Below are 20,604 nucleotides of genomic sequence, written 5' to 3' on the forward strand. Positions count from 1 at the left end.
CCATTATTACTGCTATAATACAGAGGGGGCCATTATTACTACTAATACAGAGGAGGCCATTATAACTACTATAATACAGAGAAGGGCCATTATTACTCCTATAATACAGAGGGGGGCCATTATTACTGCTATAATACAGAGGGGGCCATTATTACTACTATAATACAGAGGAGGCCATTATTACTACTATAATACAGAGAAGGGCCATTATTACTCCTATAATACAGAGGGGGCCATTATTACTACTATAATACAGAGGGGGGGGGGCATTATTATTACTACTATAATACAGAGGGGGCCATTATTACTACTATAATACAGAGGGGGGCCATTACTACTATAATACAGAGGAGGGCCATTATTACTTCTATAATTCAGAGGAGGGCCTATATTACTACTATAATACAGAGGAGACCATTATTACTACTATAATACAGAGGGGGCCATTATTACTACTATAATACAGAAGGGGTCATTATTAATACTATAATACAGAGGAGGGCCATCATTACTACTATAATACAGAGGGGGCCATCATTACTACTATAATACAGAGGGGGCCATTATTACTACTATAATACAGAGGGGGTCATTATTATTACTATAATACAGAGAAGGGCCATCATTACTACTATAATACAGAGGGGGCCATTATTACTACTATAATACAGAGGGGGCCATTATTACTACTATAATACAAAGGGGGGCCATTATTGATACTATAATACGGGGGCATTAATACTACTATAAATCAGGAGGGCCGTAATTATTACTACTCTGGGCCATTATTACAGGGGGGGGGGGGGTACTATTACTACTATAATTAAGAGGGGGCCGTTATTACTACTATAGTAGAGAATGGGTCCATTATTACTACTATAATACAGAGAAGGGCCATTATTACTACTATAATACAGAGGGGGGCCATTATTACTACTATAATACAGAGGGGGTCCATTATTACTACTATAATACAGAGGGGGCCATTATTACTACTATAATACAGAGGGGGGCCTCTATTACTACTATAATACAGAGGGGGCCATTATTAGTACTATAATACAGAGGGGGCCATTATTACTACTATAATACAGAGGGGGCCATTATTACTACTATAATACAGAGGAGGCCATTATTACTACTATAATACAAAGGGGGGCCATTATTACTACTATAATACAGAGGAGGCCATTATTACTACTATAATAGTGGTGGGGCATTATTACTACTATAATACAGAGGGGGGCCATTATTACTGCTATAATACAGAGGGGTCCATTATTACTACTATAATACAGAGGAGGCCATTATAACTACTATAGTACAGAGAAGGGCCATTATTACTACTATAATACAGAGGGGGGCCATTATTACTACTATAATACAGAGGGGGGCCATTACTACTATAATACAGAGGAGGCCATTATTACTACTATAATACAGAGAAGGGCCATTATTACTCCTATAATACAGAGGGGGCCATTATTACTACTATAATACAGAGGGGGGGGCATTATTATTACTACTATAATACAGAGGGGGCCATTATTACTACTATAATACAGAGGGGGGCCATTACTACTATAATACAGAGGAGGGCCATTATTACTTCTATAATACAGAGGGGGGCCTATATTACTACTATAATACAGAGGAGACCATTATTACTACTATAATACAGAGGGGGCCATTATTACTACTATAATACAGAAGGGGTCATTATTATTACTATAATACAGAGGAGGGCCATCATTACTACTATAATACAGAGGGGGGCCATCATTACTACTATAATACAGAGGGGGCCATTATTACTACTATAATACAGAGGGGGTCATTATTATTACTATAATACAGAGAAGGGCCATCATTACTACTATAATACAGAGGGGGCCATTATTACTACTATAATACAGAGGGGGCCATTATTACTACTATAATACAAAGGGGGGCCATTATTGATACTATAATACGGGGGCATTAATGCTACTATAAATCAGGAGGGCCCTAATTATTACTACTCTGGGCCATTATTACAGGGGGGGGGTACTATTACTACTATAATTAAGAGGGGGCCGTTATTACTACTATAGTAGAGAATGGGTCCATTATTACTACTATAATACAGGGGGGCCATTATTACTACTATAATACAGAGGGGGGCCATTATTACTACTATAATACAGAGGGGGTCCATTATTACTACTATAATACAGAGGGGGCCATTATTACTACTATAATACAGAGGGGGGCCTCTATTACTACTATAATACAGAGGGGGCCATTATTAGTACTATAATACAGAGGGGGCCATTATTACTACTATAATACAGAGGGGGCCATTATTACTACTATAATACAGAGGAGGCCATTATTACTACTATAATACAAAGGGGGGCCATTATTACTACTATAATACAGAGGAGGCCATTATTACTACTATAATAGTGGGGGGGCATTATTACTACTATAATACAGAGGGGGGCCATTATTACTGCTATAATACAGAGGGGTCCATTATTACTACTATAATACAGAGGAGGCCATTATAACTACTATAGTACAGAGAAGGGCCATTATTACTACTATAATACAGAGGGGGGCCATTATTACTACTATAATACAGAGGGGGGCCATTACTACTATACTACAGAGGAGGCCATTATTACTACTATAATACAGAGAAGGGCCATTATTACTCCTATAATACAGAGGGGGCCATTATTACTACTATAATACAGAGGGGGGGGCATTATTATTACTACTATAATACAGAGGGGGCCATTATTACTACTATAATACAGAGGGGGGCCATTACTACTATAATACAGAGGAGGGCCATTATTACTTCTATAATACAGAGGAGGGCCTATATTACTACTATAATACAGAGGAGACCATTATTACTACTATAATACAGAGGGGGCCATTATTACTACTATAATACAGAAGGGGTCATTATTATTACTATAATACAGAGGAGGGCCATCATTACTACTATAATACAGAGAAGGGCCATTATTACTACTATAATACAGAGGGGGCCATTATTACTACTATAATACAAAGGGGGGCCATTATTGATACTATAATACGGGGGCATTAATACTACTATAAATCAGGAGGGCCCTAATTATTACTACTCTGGGCCATTATTACAGAGGGGGGGGTACTATTACTACTATAATTTAGAGGGGGCCGTTATTACTACTATAGTAGAGAATGGGTCCATTATTACTACTATAATACAGGGGGGCATTATTACTACTATAATACAGAGGGGGGCTGTAAGGGGGTGAAGATGTCATTAGTTTGTCTGTGTATATCTGTATGTCTTTCTTGCTGGCCAGCAAACCTCTCTCTCTATCCGCTATTATTTCTGCAGACAGACTGAGGCAGTGATTTGGAACCTTTTAGAGACCGAGTGCCCAAACTGCAACCCAAAACCCACCTATTTATCGCAAAGTGCCGACATGGTAATTCACCCTGAATACTACAGTCCAATATAGTGTATCTTCCATGTACTTTATCATTTAGCTATAATAGCCTGCCTACATTCAGTGCGCAGCCTGTGCCGTTCATAGTGCGCCCTGCGCTGATGAATGGCAGGAAAAGTCTATGGCATATTGGTACACCACAGACTTATTCCAGGATGTGGGTGCCCACAGGGAGGGCTCTGAGTGCCGCCTCTGGCACCCGTGCCATAGGTTCGCCACCACTGGCCTAAGCATTGTTCACACTGACATACAGCGTTATGCCCTTACTTGCATCACAGAGTGTGAGATGCATGCAGCTGCTTAGTCCAGGTGAGGCAGAGCTGCAGTAACAGAGTGTTTTCAGTTTCTGTAGTATCACTATTTTGTGTTATGTATCTTAACCCCTTCAGGACACGGCCATATTTCACCTTAAGGACCAGGCCATTTTTTGCAAATCTGACCAGTGTCACTTTATGTGTGAATAACTTTAAAACGCTTTTACTTATCCAGGCCATTCTGAGATTGTTTTTTCGTCCCATATTGTACTTAATGACAGTGGTAAAATGGTCAAAAATGTTTTTTATTTTTTATTTATAAAAAAATACCAAATTTACCAAAAATTTTGAATAATTTGCAAATTTCCAAGTTTCAATTTCTCTACTTCTATAATACATAGTAATACCTTCAAAAATTGTTAATAATTTACATTCCCCATATGACTACTTCTTGTTCGGATCATTTTGGGAATGACATTTTATTTCTTGGGGACGTTACAAGGCTTAGAAGTTTAGAAGCAAATCTTGAAAGTTTTTCAGAAAATTTCTAAAACCCATTTTTTCAGGACCAGTTCAGGTCTGAAGTTACTTTGTGAGGCTTATATAATAGAAACCACCCAAAAATATCCCCATTTTACAAACTACCCCCCACAAGGTATTCAAAACTGATTTTACAAACTGTGTTAACCCTTTAGGTGTTCCACAAGAATTAATGGAAAATAGAGATAACATTTCTAAATTTCACTTTTTTGACAGATTTTCCATTTGAATAAAATGTTTTCAGTTATAAAGCAAGGATTAACAGCCAAACAATACTCAATATTTATGGCCCTGATTGTGTAGTTTACAGAAACACCCCATATGTGGTCGTAAACTGCTGTACGGGCACACGGCAGGGCGCAGAAGGAAAGGAATGCCATACGGTTTTTGGAAGGCAAATTTTGCTGGACTGGTTTTTTGACACCATGTCCCATTTGAAGCCCCCCTGATCCACCCCTAGAGTAGAAACTCCAAAAAAGTGACCTCATTTTTGAAACTACGGGATAGGGTGGCAGTTTTGTTGGTACTAGTTTAGGGTACATATGATTTTTGGTTGCTCTATATTACACTTTTTGTGAGGCAAGGTAACAAGAAATAGCTGTTTTGGCATCGTTTTTATTTTTGGTTATTTACAACATTCATCTGACAGGTTAGATCATGTGGTATTTTTATAGAGCAGGTTATTACGGATGTGGCGATACATAAATAAAAAAGTATACATATTAGGTAAGTTTTACACAATTATTTCATTTTTGAAACAAAAAAAATCATGTTTTAGTGTCTCCATAGTCCGAGAGCCATAGTTTTTTCAGTTTTTTGGCGATTATCTTGGTTAGGGCATTATTTTTTCGGGATGAGATGACGGTTTCATTGGCACTATTTTGGGGTGCGTATGACTTTTTGATAGCTTGCTATTACACTTTTTGTGATGTAAGGTGACAAAAAATGTTTTTTTTTACAGTTTTTTTTTTTTTTTTTACAGTATTCACCTGAGGGATTAGGTCATGTGATATTTTTATAGAGCAGGTTATTACGGATGCGGCGATAACTAATATGTCTACTTTTTTTTATTTATGTAAGTTTTACACAATTATTTCATTTTTGAAACAAAAAAAATCACGTTTTAGTGTCTCCATAGTCTGAGATCCATAGCTTTTTCAGTTTTTGGGCGATTATCTTGGGTAGGGCATGATTTTTGCAGGATGAGATGAGTGTTTCATTGGCACTATTTTGGGGTGCATATGACTTTTTGATCGCTTGCTATTACACTTTTTATGGTGTAAGGTGACAAAAAATTCCTTTTTTTACACCGTTTTTTTTTTTTTTTTTTACGGTATTCACCTGAGGGGTTAGGTCATGTGATATTTTTATAGAGCAGGTTATTACGGACGCGGCGATACCTAATATGTGTAGTGCATTTTTTTTTATATACTGTACTGTATTTTCACTTTTTCAAAGTCTGATCATACTTCTGCCTTTAGCATACACAAACAAAGGATAAACTGAGACTAGACGGGTATAGTAGCAAAATAAACATATACTTTATTAGACAATACATAAAAAAGTTTATTATATGTGATGTATCACATCAGATAAAAAGGTGGACTACACCTGAGGGGACATAACATAGTTACATAACAATTAAGGGAAGAGGGCAGTGAGGCTACCAAAAAGCTAAGATGTACAACAAATGCATTGACGTATACGGATGTCACACACAATTGTCACAAATGTCCAGAAAAAGTGCAGATGTATATCTCCAAACATATATATATACACGTATATAGGACAAAACCTGTCTTATATGTTAGAGATTAGGGATGAGCGAACTCGAACTGTATTTCGTAAAAGTCCGGGTTCGGGTTCGGTGTTCGTCGCTTTCTTCGCGCTTTTGTGACGCTTTCTTGGCGCTTTTTGAAAGGCTGCAAAGCAGCCAATCAACAAGCGTCATACTACTTGCCCCAAGAGGCCATCACAGCCATGCCTACTATTGGCATGGCTGTGATTGGCCAGAGCACCATGTGACCCAGCCTCTATTTAAGCTGGAGTCACATAGCGCCGCCCGTCACTCTGCTCTGATTAGCGTAGGGAGAGGTTGCGGCTGCGACAGTAGGGCGAGATTAGGCAGATTAACTCCTCCAAAGGACTTGATTATTGATCGATCTGCAGCTGTGGATCATTGAGCTGCTGATACTCAATTGCTCACTGTTTTTAGGCTGCACAGACCGTTTGTCAGTCACATTTTTCTGGGGTGATCGGCGGCCATTTTGTGTCTTGTGGTGCGCCAGCACAAGCTGCGACCAAGTGCATTTAACCCTCAATGGTGTGGTTGTTTTTTGGCAAAAGCCTACATCAGGGTGAAGCTGTCACACCAAGTGCATTTAACCAGCAATAGTCTGTTCATTTTTTGGCCATATACTAAATCAGGGGCAAGCTGCGCCTGTCACCAAGTGCATTTAACCCTCAATGGTGTGGTTGTTTTTTGGCTAAAGCCTACATCAGGGTGAAGCTGTCACACCAAGTGCATTTAACCAGCAATAGTCTGTTTATTTTTTGGCCATATCCCAGTCTAATTCTGTCACTAAATCCATACCGGTCACCCAGCGCCTAAATACTAGGCCTCAAATTTATATCCAGCTAAATCTGTCCTTAGTGCTGTAGCTGGGCGAGTTATTTAGTGTCCGTTCAAGCACATTTCTTGTTCTGGGTTGAAATACAATTCCCAATTTAGCAATTTCATAATTTAGTGGTTTCTGCTATATCAGAGCTATTTGAAATCTATCCCTAAAAGGGTATATAATATTCAAGGTGCACATTGGGTCATTCAGAATAACTTCACACACCCGCTTCTGTGCATTTCCAAGTCTAATTCTGTCACTAAACCCATACCTGTCACCCAGCGCCTAAATACTAGGCCTCAAATTTATATCCCGCTGAATTTGAATACAATACATTGGGCCAAATAATATTTTTGTTGTTGTGGTGAACCATAACAATGAGAAAAACATCTAGTAAGGGACGCGGACGTGGACATGGTCGTGGTGGTGTTAGTGGACCCTCTGGTGCTGGGAGAGGACGTGGCCGTTCTGCCACATCCACACGTCCTAGTGTACCAACTACCTCAGGTCCCAGTAGCCGCCAGAATTTACAGCGATATATGGTGGGGCCCAATGCCGTTCTAAGGATGGTAAGGCCTGAGCAGGTACAGGCATTAGTCAATTGGGTGGCCGACAGTGGATCCAGCACGTTCACATTATCTCCCACCCAGTCTTCTGCAGAAAGCGCACAGATGGCGCCTGAAAACCAACCCCATCAGTCTGTCACATCACCCCCATGCATACCAGGGAAACTGTCTCAGCCTCAAGTTATGCAGCAGTCTCTTATGCTGTTTGAAGACTCCGCTGGCAGGGTTTCCCAAGGGCATCCACCTAGCCCTTCCCCAGCGGTGAAAGACATAGAATGCACTGACGCACAACCACTTATGTTTCCTGATGATGAGGACATGGGAATACCACCTCAGCATGTCTCTGATGATGACGAAACACAGGTGCCAACTGCTGCGTCTTTCTGCAGTGTGCAGACTGAACAGGAGGTCAGGGATCAAGACTGGGTGGAAGACGATGCAGGGGACGATGAGGTCCTAGACCCCACATGGAATGAAGGTCGTGCCACTGACTTTCACAGTTCGGAGGAAGAGGCAGTGGTGAGACCGAGCCAACAGCGTAGCAAAAGAGGGAGCAGTGGGCAAAAGCAGAACACCCGCCGCCAAGAGACTCCGCCTGCTACTGACCGCCGCCATCTGGGACCGAGCACCCCAAAGGCAGCTTCAAGGAGTTCCCTGGCATGGCACTTCTTCAAACAATGTGCTGACGACAAGACCCGAGTGGTTTGCACGCTGTGCCATCAGAGCCTGAAGCGAGGCATTAACGTTCTGAACCTGAGCACAACCTGCATGACCAGGCACCTGCATGCAAAGCATGAACTGCAGTGGAGTAAACACCTTAAAACCAAGGAAGTCACTCAGGCTCCCCCTGCTACCTCTTCTGCTGCTGCCGCCTCGGCCTATTCTGCTGCTGCCGCCTCGGCCTCTTCTGCTGCTGCCGCCTCGGCCTCTTCCTCCGCCTCTGGAGGAACGTTGGCACCTGCCGCCCAGCAAACAGGGGATGTACCACCAACACCACCACCACCTCCGTCACCAAGCATCTCAACCATGTCACACGCCAGCATTCAGCTCTCCATCTCACAAACATTTGAGAGAAAGCGTAAATTCCCACCTAGCCACCCTCGATCCCTGGCCCTGAATGCCAGCATTTCTAAACTACTGGCCTATGAAATGCTGTCATTTAGGCTGGTGGACACAGACAGCTTCAAACAGCTCATGTCGCTTGCTGTCCCACAGTATGTTGTTCCCAGCCGCCACTACTTCTCCAAGAGAGCCGTGCCTTCCCTGCACAACCAAGTATCCGATAAAATCAAGTGTGCACTGCGCAACGCCATCTGTGGCAAGGTCCACCTAACCACAGATACGTGGACCAGTAAGCACGGCCAGGGACGCTATATCTCCCTAACTGCACACTGGGTAAATGTAGTGGCAGCTGGGCCCCAGGCGGAGAGCTGTTTGGCGCACGTCCTTCCGCCGCCAAGGATCGCAGGGCAACATTCTTTGCCTCCTGTTGCCACCTCCTCCTTCTCGGCTTCCTCCTCCTCTTCTTCCACCTGCTCATCCAGTCAGCCACACACCTTCACCACCAACTTCAGCACAGCCCGGGGTAAACGTCAGCAGGCCATTCTGAAACTCATATGTTTGGGGGACAGGCCCCACACCGCACAGGAGTTGTGGCGGGGTATAGAACAACAGACCGACGAGTGGTTGCTGCCGGTGAGCCTCAAGCCCGGCCTGGTGGTGTGTGATAATGGGCGAAATCTCGTTGCAGCTCTGGGACTAGCCAATTTGACGCACATCCCTTGCTTGGCGCATGTGCTGAATTTGGTGGTGCAGAAGTTCATTCACAACTACCCCGACATGTCAGAGCTGCTGCATAAAGTGCGGGCCGTCTGTTCGCGCTTCCGGCGTTCACATCCTGCTGCTGCTCGCCTGTCTGCGCTACAGCGTAACTTCGGCCTTCCCGCTCACCGCCTCATATGCGACGTGCCCACCAGGTGGAACTCCACCTTGCACATGCTGGACAGACTGTGCGAGCAGCAGCAGGCCATAGTGGAGTTTCAGCTGCAGCACGCACGGGTCAGTCGCACTACAGAACAGCACCACTTCACCACCAATGACTGGGCCTCCATGCGAGACCTGTGTGCCCTGTTGCGCTGTTTCGAGTACTCCACCAACATGGCCAGTGGCGATGACACCGTTATCAGCGTTACAATACCACTTCTATGTCTCCTTGAGAAAACACTTAGGGCGATGATGGAAGAGGAGGTGGCCCAGGAGGAGGAGGAGGAGGAGGAGGAAGAGGGGTCATTTTTAGCACTTTCAGGCCAGTCTCTTCGAAGTGACTCAGAGGGAGGTTTTTGGCAACAGCAGAGGCCAGGTACAAATGTGGCCAGCCAGGGCCCACTACTGGAGGACGAGGAGGACGAGGATGAGGAGGAGGTGGAGGAGGATGAGGATGAAGCATGGTCACAGCGGGGTGGCACCCAACGCAGCTCGGGTCCATCACTGGTGCGTGGCTGGGGGGAAAGGCAGGACGATGACGATACGCCTCCCACAGAGGACAGCTTGTCCTTACCCCTGGGCAGCCTGGCACACATGAGCGACTACATGCTGCAGTGCCTGCGCAACGACAGCAGAGTTGCCCACATTTTAACCTGTGCGGACTACTGGGTTGCCACCCTGCTGGATCCACGCTACAAAGACAATGTGCCCACCTTACTTCCTGCACTGGAGCGTGATAGGAAGATGCGCGAGTACAAGCGCACGTTGGTAGACGCGCTACTGAGAGCATTCCCAAATGTCACAGGGGAACAAGTGGAAGCCCAAGGCCAAGGCAGAGGAGGAGCAAGAGGTCGCCAAGGCAGCTGTGTCAATGCCAGCTCCTCTGAGGGCAGGGTTAGCATGGCAGAGATGTGGAAAACTTTTGTCAACACGCCACAGCTAACTGCACCACCACCTGATACGCAACGTGTTAGCAGGAGGCAACATTTCCCTAACATGGTGGAACAGTACGTGTGCACACCCCTCCACGTACTGACTGATGGTTCGGCCCCATTCAACTTCTGGGTCTCTAAATTGTCCACGTGGCCAGAGCTAGCCTTTTATGCCTTGGAGGTGCTGGCCTGCCCGGCAGCCAGCGTTTTGTCTGAACGTGTATTCAGCACGGCAGGGGGCGTCATTACAGACAAACGCAGCCGCCTGTCTACAGCCAATGTGGACAAGCTGACGTTCATAAAAATGAACCAGGCATGGATCCCACAGGACCTGTCCGTCCCTTGTCCAGATTAGACATTAACTACCTCCCCATAACCATATATTATTGGACTCCAGGGCACTTCCTCATTCAATCCTATTTTTATTTTCATTTTACCATTATATTGCGAGGCTACCCAAAGCTGAATGAACCTCTCCTCTGCCTGTGTGCTAGGCCTAAATATATGCCAATGGACTGTTGCAGTGGTGGCTGACATGAAGCCTGATTCTCTGCTATGACATGCAGACTAATTCTCTGCTGACATGAAGCCAGATTGTCTGTTACGGGACCTCTCTGCTCTGCCTGTGTGCTAGGCCTAAATATATGCCAATGGACTGTTGCAGTGGTGGGTGACGTGAAGCCTGATTCTCTGCTATGACATGAAGACTGATTCTCTGCTGACATGAAGCCAGATTCTCTGTTACGGGACCTCTCTCCTCTGCCTGTGTGTGTGCTGGGCCTAAATATATGCCAATGGACTGTTGCAGTGGTGGCTGACGTGAAGCCTCATTCTCTGCTATGACATGCAGACTAATTCTCTGCTGACATGAAGCCAGATCCTCTGTTACGGGACCTCTCTCCTCTGCCTGTGTGCTAGGCCTAAATATATGCCAATGGACTGTTGCAGTGGTGGCTGACGTGAAGCCTCATTCTCTGCTATGACATGCAGACTGATTCTCTGCTGTCATGAAGCCAGATTGTCTGTTACGGGACCTCTCTCCTCTGCCTGTGTGCTAGGCCTAAATATATGCCAATGGACTGTTGCAGTGGTGGCTGACGTGAAGCCTGATTCTCTGCTATGCCATGAAGACTGATTCTCTGCTGACGTGAAGCCAGATTCTCTGTTACGGGACCTCCCTCCTCTGCCTGGGTGCTGGGCCTAAATATATGCCAATGGACTGTTGCAGTGGTGGCTGACGTGAAGCCTCATTCTCTGCTATGACATGCAGACTAATTCTCTGCTGACATGAAGCCAGATTCTCTGTTACGGGACCTCTCTCCTCTGCCTGTGTGTGTGCTGGGCCTAAATATATGCCAATGGACTGTTGCAGTGGTGGCTGACGTGAAGCCTCATTCTCTGCTATGACATGCAGACTGATTCTCTGCTGACATGAAGCCAGATTCTCTGTTACGGGACCTCCCTCCTCTGCCTGGGTGCTGGGCCTAAATATATGCCAATGGACTGTTGCAGTGGTGGCTGACGTGAAGCCTCATTCTCTGCTATGACATGCAGACTGATTCTCTGCTGACATGAAGCCAGATTCTCTGTTACGGGACCTCCCTCCTCTGCCTGGGTGCTGGGCCTAAATATATGCCAATGGACTGTTGCAGTGGTGGCTGACGTGAAGCCTCATTCTCTGCTATGACATGCAGACTGATTCTCTGCTGACATGAAGCCAGATTCTCTGTTACGGGACCTCTCTCCTCTGCCTGTGTGTGTGCTGGGCCTAAATATATGCCAATGGACTGTTGCAGTGGTGGCTGACGTGAAGCCTCATTCTCTGCTATGACATGCAGACTGATTCTCTGCTGACATGAAGCCAGATTCTCTGTTACGGGACCTCTCTCCTCTGCCTGGGTGCTGGGCCTAAATATATGCCAATGGACTGTTGCAGTGGTGGCTGACGTGAAGCCTGATTGTCTGTTACGGGACCTCTCTCCTCTGCCTGGGTGCTGGGCCTAAATATCTGACAATGGACTGTTGCATTGGTGGCTGACGTGAAGCCTGATTCTCTGCTATGATATGAAGACTGATTCTCTGCTGACATGAAGCCAGATTGTCTGTTACGGGACCTCCCTCCTCTGCCTGGGTGCTGGGCCTAAATATATGCCAATGGACTGTTGCAGTGGTGGCTGACGTGAAGCCTCATTCTCTGCTATGACATGCAGACTAATTCTGTGCTGACATGAAGACAGATTCTCTGTTACGGGACCTCTCTCCTCTGCCTGTGTGTGTGCTGGGCCTAAATATATGCCAATGGACTGTTGCAGTGGTGGCTGACGTGAAGCCTCATTCTCTGCTATGACATGCAGACTGATTCTCTGCTGACATGAAGCCAGATTCTCTGTTACGGGACCTCTCTCCTCTGCCTGGGTGCTGGGCCTAAATATATGCCAATGGACTGTTGCAGTGGTGGCTGACGTGAAGCCAGATTGTCTGTTACGGGACCTCTCTCCTCTGCCTGGGTGCTGGGCCTAAATATCTGACAATGGACTGTTGCATTGGTGGCTGACGTGAAGCCTGATTCTCTGCTATGATATGAAGACTGATTCTCTGCTGACATGAAGCCAGATTGTCTGTTACGGGACCTCTCTCCTCTGCCTGGGTGCCTGGGCCTAAATATATGACAATGGACTGTTACAGTGGTGGCTGACGTGAAGCCTGATTCTCTGCTATGACATGCAGACTGATTCTCTGCTGACATGAAGCCAGATTCTCTGTTACGGGACCTCTCTCCTCTGCCTGTGTGTGTGCTGGGCCTAAATATATGCCAATGGACTGTTGCAGTGGTGGCTGACGTGAAGCCTCATTCTCTGCTATGACATGCAGACTGATTCTCTGCTGACATGAAGCCAGATTCTCTGTTACGGGACCTCTCTCCTCTGCCTGTGTGTGTGCTGGGCCTAAATATATGCCAATGGACTGTTACAGTGGTGGCTGACGTGAAGCCTGATTCTCTGCTATGACATGCAGACTGATTCTCTGCTGACATGAAGACAGATTCTCTGTTACGGGACCTCCCTCCTCTGCCTGGGTGCTGGGCCTAAATATATGCCAATGGACTGTTGCAGTGGTGGCTGACGTGAAGCCTGATTCTCTGCTATGACATGCAGACTGATTCTCTGCTGACATGAAGCCAGATTCTCTGTTACGGGACCTCTCTCCTCTGCCTGTGTGTGTGCTGGGCCTAAATATATGCCAATGGACTGTTGCAGTGGTGGCTGACGTGAAGCCTCATTCTCTGCTATGACATGCAGACTAATTCTCTGCTGACATGAAGCCAGATTGTCTGTTACGGGACCTCTCTCCTCTGCCTGGGTGCTGGGCCTAAATATATGACAATGGACTGTTGCAGTGGTGGCTGACGTGAAGCCTCATTCTCTGCTATGACATGCAGACTAATTCTCTGCTGACATGAAGCCAGATTGTCTGTTACGGGACCTCTCTCCTCTGCCTGGGTGCTGGGCCTAAATATATGACAATGGACTGTTGCATTGGTGGCTGACGTGAAGCCTCATTCTCTGCTATGACATGCAGACTGATTCTCTGCTGACATGAAGACAGATTCTCTGTTACGGGACCTCCCTCCTCTGCCTGGGTGCTGGGCCTAAATATATGCCAATGGACTGTTGCAGTGGTGGCTGACGTGAAGCCTGATTCTCTGCTATGACATGTAGACTGATTCTCTGCTGACATGAAGCCAGATTCTCTGTTACGGGACCTCTCTCCTCTGCCTGTGTGTGTGCTGGGCCTAAATATATGCCAATGGACTGTTGCAGTGGTGGCTGACGTGAAGCCTCATTCTCTGCTATGACATGCAGACTAATTCTCTGCTGACATGAAGACAGATTCTCTGTTACGGGACCTCTCTCCTCTGCCTGGGTGCCGGGGCCTAAATATCTGAGAATGGACTGTTCCAGTGGTGGGTGACGGGAAGCCAGATTCTCTGCTATGGAACCTCTCTCCAATTGATTTTGGTTAATTTTTATTTATTTAATTTTTATTTTAATTCATTTCCCTATCCACATTTGTTTGCAGGGGATTTACCTACATGTTGCTGCCTTTTGCAGCCCTATAGCTCTTTCCTGGGCTGTTTTACAGCCTTTTTAGTGCCGAAAAGTTCGGGTCCCCATTGACTTCAATGGGGTTCGGGTTCGGGACGAAGTTCGGATCGGGTTCGGATCCCGAACCCGAACATTTCCGGGATGTTCGGCCGAGCTTCTCGAACCCGAACATCCAGGTGTTCGCTCAACTCTATTAGAGATGTCACAAGTGTCCACAATTGTGCTGGTATACATGTATATATCTCCACATAAGAGGCTGCCAGTGCACCAAAGACAAAAATCCCAGCTCGAGACATACACGTGTATAGCAACTGGTCACTCAAATGGTCCCATCCACTTGTGATAAAGACAAATGTCTAAATCTCTGCAAAAAAGTGCGTATGTGCATAATATCATCTATCACAAAAACAGAGAACCAAGTCCTATAGACATGCGTGAACATTTATGTATATATCACCTTGAAGGCAAATAAGGTTACTGCCAGTGCCCTGAAATAGAGCCATGTATAGAGGCATATACATATACAGGAATCGATCACCTAGATAACTGCATCTACCAAGTGAAGTCAAAGATCACAGAGATCGACCCCTGCAGCAAACACAAAGTAACTGAGTTATATCACAAAGACATTGGTTTATAAAGCAAAAGGTAGCCTCACACTATGAAATTACATACCCATAAAATGAAAGACTGTCCAACTCAGGAGCAAAAATAACGGTCGCCACTCTGGTAGGTGAAAGAGTTTAATCGAGTAAAACATGACTTCTCACAGAGCTAATGGACAAAAGGCTCTAGATATATTCCTAACCCACAGGTTGAGATATCTCGCGTAACATGATGACCTCCAGCGACCCATCTTACGGATCACATGGGCCAGAACCTGATGCCTTGAAGCCGCTGAAGCAGCTCCTATACGGAAGGAGTGCCCGGAAATTGAGCTAGGATTGTATCCTAATCCTGCCGCTAATATGCGAATGTTTGTGATGAATAGGGCAGATGAAAGGGGCTTGCCATCTAAAGGAAGCAACGGGTCGTCTAAGGCAGCTGACTGAGGCAAGGCCGTTAGTTCCTTGAGAACTTTGACAGGACACCAACTATTAGATGTGGGGAAAAACTCGACTTCGGTAGGAGGACCTGCCTGGTTGGTTTTGGTGGTAGGTATGTACAGCGTGAAGTGACTATCGTGCCAGAGGAGATGTCGCTTGAGGAGCGTGGTGCGACTGAGAGAGCTGCAGGTGAATTCCCCGGGTCTAAGGAAACCATAGAACCCGAGGTACATGGCTGCTTTGATGGTGATGCTGGCCGAGTGCCCAAAAGGAAGACCGTCCAGGGCTAATGACAATTTGAGAAACAGCTCACTTGAAACCGGTTGTCTGCGAACCTGAACACCTGTGTTATACTTTTGGATACCCCTAAGAGCCTGATTTGACATGATGGACTTGCTGGTGGGGTCGCTGAGCATCTGGTGGTGCTGTATTTCCGCTAGATACAGTTTGATTGTATTAAATGATAGGTGGCGGTGGGAATGACAGTAGGCTATAAACACCATGAGGAAAGTGACTTCGTCCAAGTCACCTTGTGGATGGACGTCTATGAACCGTTGAAAAACCCTAGTCCATCAGGAGGGAGCTGAATGGTGGGGATGGAGTTCCGACGGGGTCTGCATCTGGTAGTTCCTGGAAAAAGATGGTGTAATTAAAGCGGGACAAGGCATCGGCCGCAACGTTCTTCACCCCTTGAATGTGGAATGGGAGAAAATGAAAGTTAAATTTCAAGGACAGCCAAACTAATTTACGTAAAAGGGACATGATTTTCTGGGACTTGGCCCTACCTTTCGTGATTACATCCACTAGAACCTGGCTGTCTGTCATGAAAACTACTGATTTATTGGCCCAGAGTGTGCCCCAGGCTTGGGCGGCTGCCACTATCGGGTACAGTTCTAACAATGGGGATGACCTCAGAGAAACAGCGTCGGAGAGGAATTCCACCGGCCAACTGCCAACGAACCAGTGGGGATGGAAAATGGCGGCGAACCCGCGAGAGGCTGCAGCGTCGGTAAAGACTGTGGATGAAGCGGAATCCGGTGAAGGCACGAACAAAGAGATGCCGTTTCACTCGGTGAGAAACGATTGCCACATTCGTAAATCCACCACGGCGTGATTGTTCAGTTGGATGATGGAATCCTGATCCGGAGCTGAAGGGACGAGACTGAGGAGCCTGGACGTGAATGATCTGCCTTGGGGCATGATCCTGAAAGCAAAGTTTAGGGAACCCAACAGGGACTGGAGCTCCCGTTTGGATAGGACCCTGGACACAGCCGCTGAGGAGACTGCGGCCCGAATCTTGGATAGCTTTGCTACGGGGAGGCTGGCCTCCATATGGACTGAATCGAGGACGATGCCCAAGAAGGTAACCCTGGTGCCTGGCCCCTCAGTCTTCGCTGTTGCTACGGGGACTTCTAACTTGGCGAAAAGTTGTAGCAAACTCCATAAATCCGTAGGTTCACCATGCAGACTTTCGATGATCAAAAAATCATCGAGGTAATGAATAACCATGTCCAACCCCCCATGGTGAACCAGAATCCAATGTAGGGCGCACGCGAATCGATAAAACAGCCATGGGCTGCTCTTAGACCTGAAAGTAAGCCGGTTGGAGAAATAGTATCTATGCGCCCAATGTGAGCCATAATACTTCCATAACTGGGGTAGAATGGGGAGCAATTTAAATGCCTCCGCTATGTCAGCTTTAGCTAACCATGCCCCTTTTCCTGCTAGCAAGATGTACCTGATGGCCTCATCGATGGACGAGTAACTCATGGCGAATTCTTCGGACGGGATTAAAGAATTCAAACTGGGAATGGATGACATGTGAGGAGCAGACAAGTCATAAATTAAGCGCTTTTATTGGAGGACTGCTTGGTTACAAGGCCAATCGGGTTTAACCTGCAAGTCTCGAAAGGAATCGACTAGAATGGACCCAACAGGAAACTTTTCTGGACCTCTGACTGCAACAAAGTATCTACTGCTGCCGGGTCCTGAGTAGCCGACAGCAAGTTCCTTCCCTCCCAGGAAACCTGAGGGAGGGCAATGAATCCCGTATGGAAACCCCTCTCGAATCCAGAGAGAAGGGACTGAGTCAGCTGGTGATCAGGGTGATCCTGCAACAGAATGGCTAATAGCTCGATATTAATGTCGGCTAGTCATAATGTTTTGTTCTGTCTTTTCGGGCAGCTGGAACGAGGATGGGCCCTGAAACAAAGGGAGCAGATAAGCAAGGCTCTGCAACTGCTAAAACCGCATCCCCCTAAATTAAAATTATTGCATATTTGGCTCTGTCCCAGATAAGTGATTGGTCTACCCAGCTTGTCCATTGTGGTCCGATACCGCTGGGCGCTGGAGGGACCTGATAGGGAACCCTTCCGGCCCGGAGTGGCCAGATTGGGGCACCAGTCTGCAGTATCCAAGATTGACTGGCATGCTGCGCAAGTAGGAGCTCTTAGACCGGCAAAATGCCGACAGAAGAGTTCCATGTCAAGGTTCGCCCAGTTAGTGATGAACTGGAACTGGGCGAGGGCTGCGGCTGCCATGGCCGAAAAAGACCTATGGTAATCATAGAAATTTGTGCCACCGTACTTATATCCCAAATTAGTAATGCGGTATAAATAGGTGTCTAACTCCTCCTGCCTGTGGGGTTGCGCTGAGCAAATGGTGTCTCTGTACAGGCTGAACGCCAGCACAAATTCCGGAATGGAGCGAACCATACTGATAAATTCAGTGTGGTGAGCCATGATGACATGGCACCTAACATTACAGTTAATATGTTGATTATATTATTTACTTACCTATGTGAAGAATGGGTTAACCCAGATGCTGTGGGTGCTTGCGCTGATATCTTCAAATTTGATTGGAGATCACTTTAACTGCCAGTTTGAGAACCTATAAAAGAACAGAAAATAACGATTTTGGCTCATTCACGTAAGTATTTTTCAAGTTCCCTCCCTCCCTTCCCTATTTATTTTGTCGCTTTGCTTATTGACGGGGGTTAAGTCACTCTCTGAGTGGACTGAGTGTTATATGGTTTATTGGTTTAAATATTTACTTATTTATATTTGAGAATAAATTGGATTAACCAGATTATAATTAATTGGTTAAGTAATAAGCATTGCGGCCTTTAATTACCCAACTAAATAAATAAAGATATTTGCTTAAATTCTATTTTGAGTGATGATTTATTCTATTTTGTGAATTGGAGCGTATGACATCATTGAAAGCTTTCTATGCAAGCGAGCGTCCTTGGCTCTTAGCACGACTGACACCTCCCCACAATTGATGATCTTATTTTCTGACACGACCTGGGGCGCAATGAAGATGGACGCTAAGTTAACATCCTTCCCCGCTAAGATATCTTTTTTTTAAGTTATCCGGGATGAAGTGTGACAGAGCGATTTGGGGACTGGCACAGGCCGTACCTGAAGCCGAATCCTGTGAAGTGGAAGGGATAGGCGCCGGAGCCGGCGACTGTGACGCCACCGGTGACCGAGATTCCAACTCCCCCATTCTGGATTGGATATCTGCCACTGATCCGGCCAGGCTGCCGATAGTGGACTGCAGCTGCAGCAGGGATAGACGAGAGAGAGGGTTGTTCGCTTGAACCCCCTGACTCCGTCATCAGGAGACGGTAGAGTTCTGCCTTCCTCGCTGATGCGGGATGATGAATCCCTCTCCTATTGAGCTCCGAGATGAGCTTAGGTATGGTCCAGCTCCTAAGGGACTGGTTACTGGCGCATCCTGACACCGAAGACCCGGGCAATGACATGTTATCCTCCACGTCTGACGTTTGGGACATCTCCCGCCTCTATGGGAAACAAGTATGTATATATATATATATATATTTTTTATTTATTTTTTAAAGATGAATTGCGATAGAAAAGACTGGACAAGAGCGGTGAGAAACTGGAAAAGCGTGAAATATAAACGATTCTCAAACCTACCCGAACCAACCGTCAACCCTGACTAATTTCTCTGCCGGGACTGGAGACCTGGAAATGAAAGCTCGCAATGAATAAGAAAAAAAAAAAAAACAGTGGCGTGACCGAATGTCGCAACCTTACCTTAACTTACCTGGAACCTGGCAACGTGGAATGAACAGCAATGGAGAAGTGAAGCGATTCGTAGGAAGCTGGACCGGGAATTCCGGTGGGCTTGTAGTCCGGTTGAAAGAAAATTAGCTTGCGTTGACACGAGACCTGGAGAGGTGTACACGAAAACCAGAAATGACCGGAAGAAGACAACCAAATAAGCCTGAGATTTGGATGAACCAATAGCTGGCACCATGCGTCCTGGTTGACCCGTAAGACAAGACAGATTGAAGACAAGGAAGTGACCTGAGTGATACAGGTAATTATACAAACAATACATGAGCTGAACGATTCAGGGACCAATGCTGCACTGCATGAATAATGACCTGAGCGATTCAGGCAATTATACATGCGGGATCCATAACCTGAGCTAATCAGGAACCAACGGTACCCTGCAGGAAAAAAAGACCTGAGCAATTCAGGAACCAACGTAACATCGTAAGACAGACAACCTGAGCGATTCAGGCAATTATACATGACTGATACATGACCTGAGTGATTTCAGGAACCAACGGTACCCTGCAGGAAAAAAAGACCTGAGCGAATTAGGCAATGCATATGACCTGAGCGATTCAGGAACCAACGTAACATCGTAAGACAGACAACCTGAGCGATTCAGGCAATTATACATGACTGATCCATGACCTGAGCTAATCAGGAACCAACGGTACCCTGCAGGAAAAAAAGACCTGAGCGAATTAGGCAATGCATATGACCTGAGCGATTCAGGAACCAACGTAACATCGTAAGACAGACAACCTGAATGATTCAGGCAATTATACATGACTGATACATGACCTGAGTGATTTCAGGAACCAACGCTACATTGCATGAAGGATAAGCTGAGCGTTCCAGGCAATAAACACGAATGATATCTGACCTGAGCGACTCAGGAACCAACGTTATATTGCATGAAGGAAGACCTGAGCGATTCAGGCAATCGTACGTAACTGATTCATGACCTGAGTGTT

General features: G+C 45.9%; 1 protein-coding gene across 2 annotated transcripts in view; it reads right to left on the reverse strand.

The window, feature by feature from the left end:
- LOC122945090 overlaps positions 1-20,604 on the reverse strand; it is an 82,140-nt gene that overhangs the window by 23,745 nt on the left and 37,791 nt on the right. Inside the window, exons 5-7 of one of the 2 annotated variants that reach the window (XR_006391090.1) lie at positions 19,617-19,741; positions 18,965-19,534; positions 18,250-18,431 (exon numbers count right to left, since the gene is read on the reverse strand). The exons of the other annotated variant lie outside the window; for it this stretch is intronic. The gene's annotated coding sequence lies outside the window, so the exon portion shown is untranslated. Of the gene's footprint in view, positions 1-18,249; positions 18,432-18,964; positions 19,535-19,616; positions 19,742-20,604 lie in introns of those variants that run through there. 2 annotated transcript variants of the gene reach the window in all.

Source organism: Bufo gargarizans, chromosome 8 (assembly GCF_014858855.1).
Source record: "Bufo gargarizans isolate SCDJY-AF-19 chromosome 8, ASM1485885v1, whole genome shotgun sequence".
In the NCBI taxonomy this organism is placed as follows: Eukaryota; Metazoa; Chordata; class Amphibia; order Anura; family Bufonidae; genus Bufo; species Bufo gargarizans.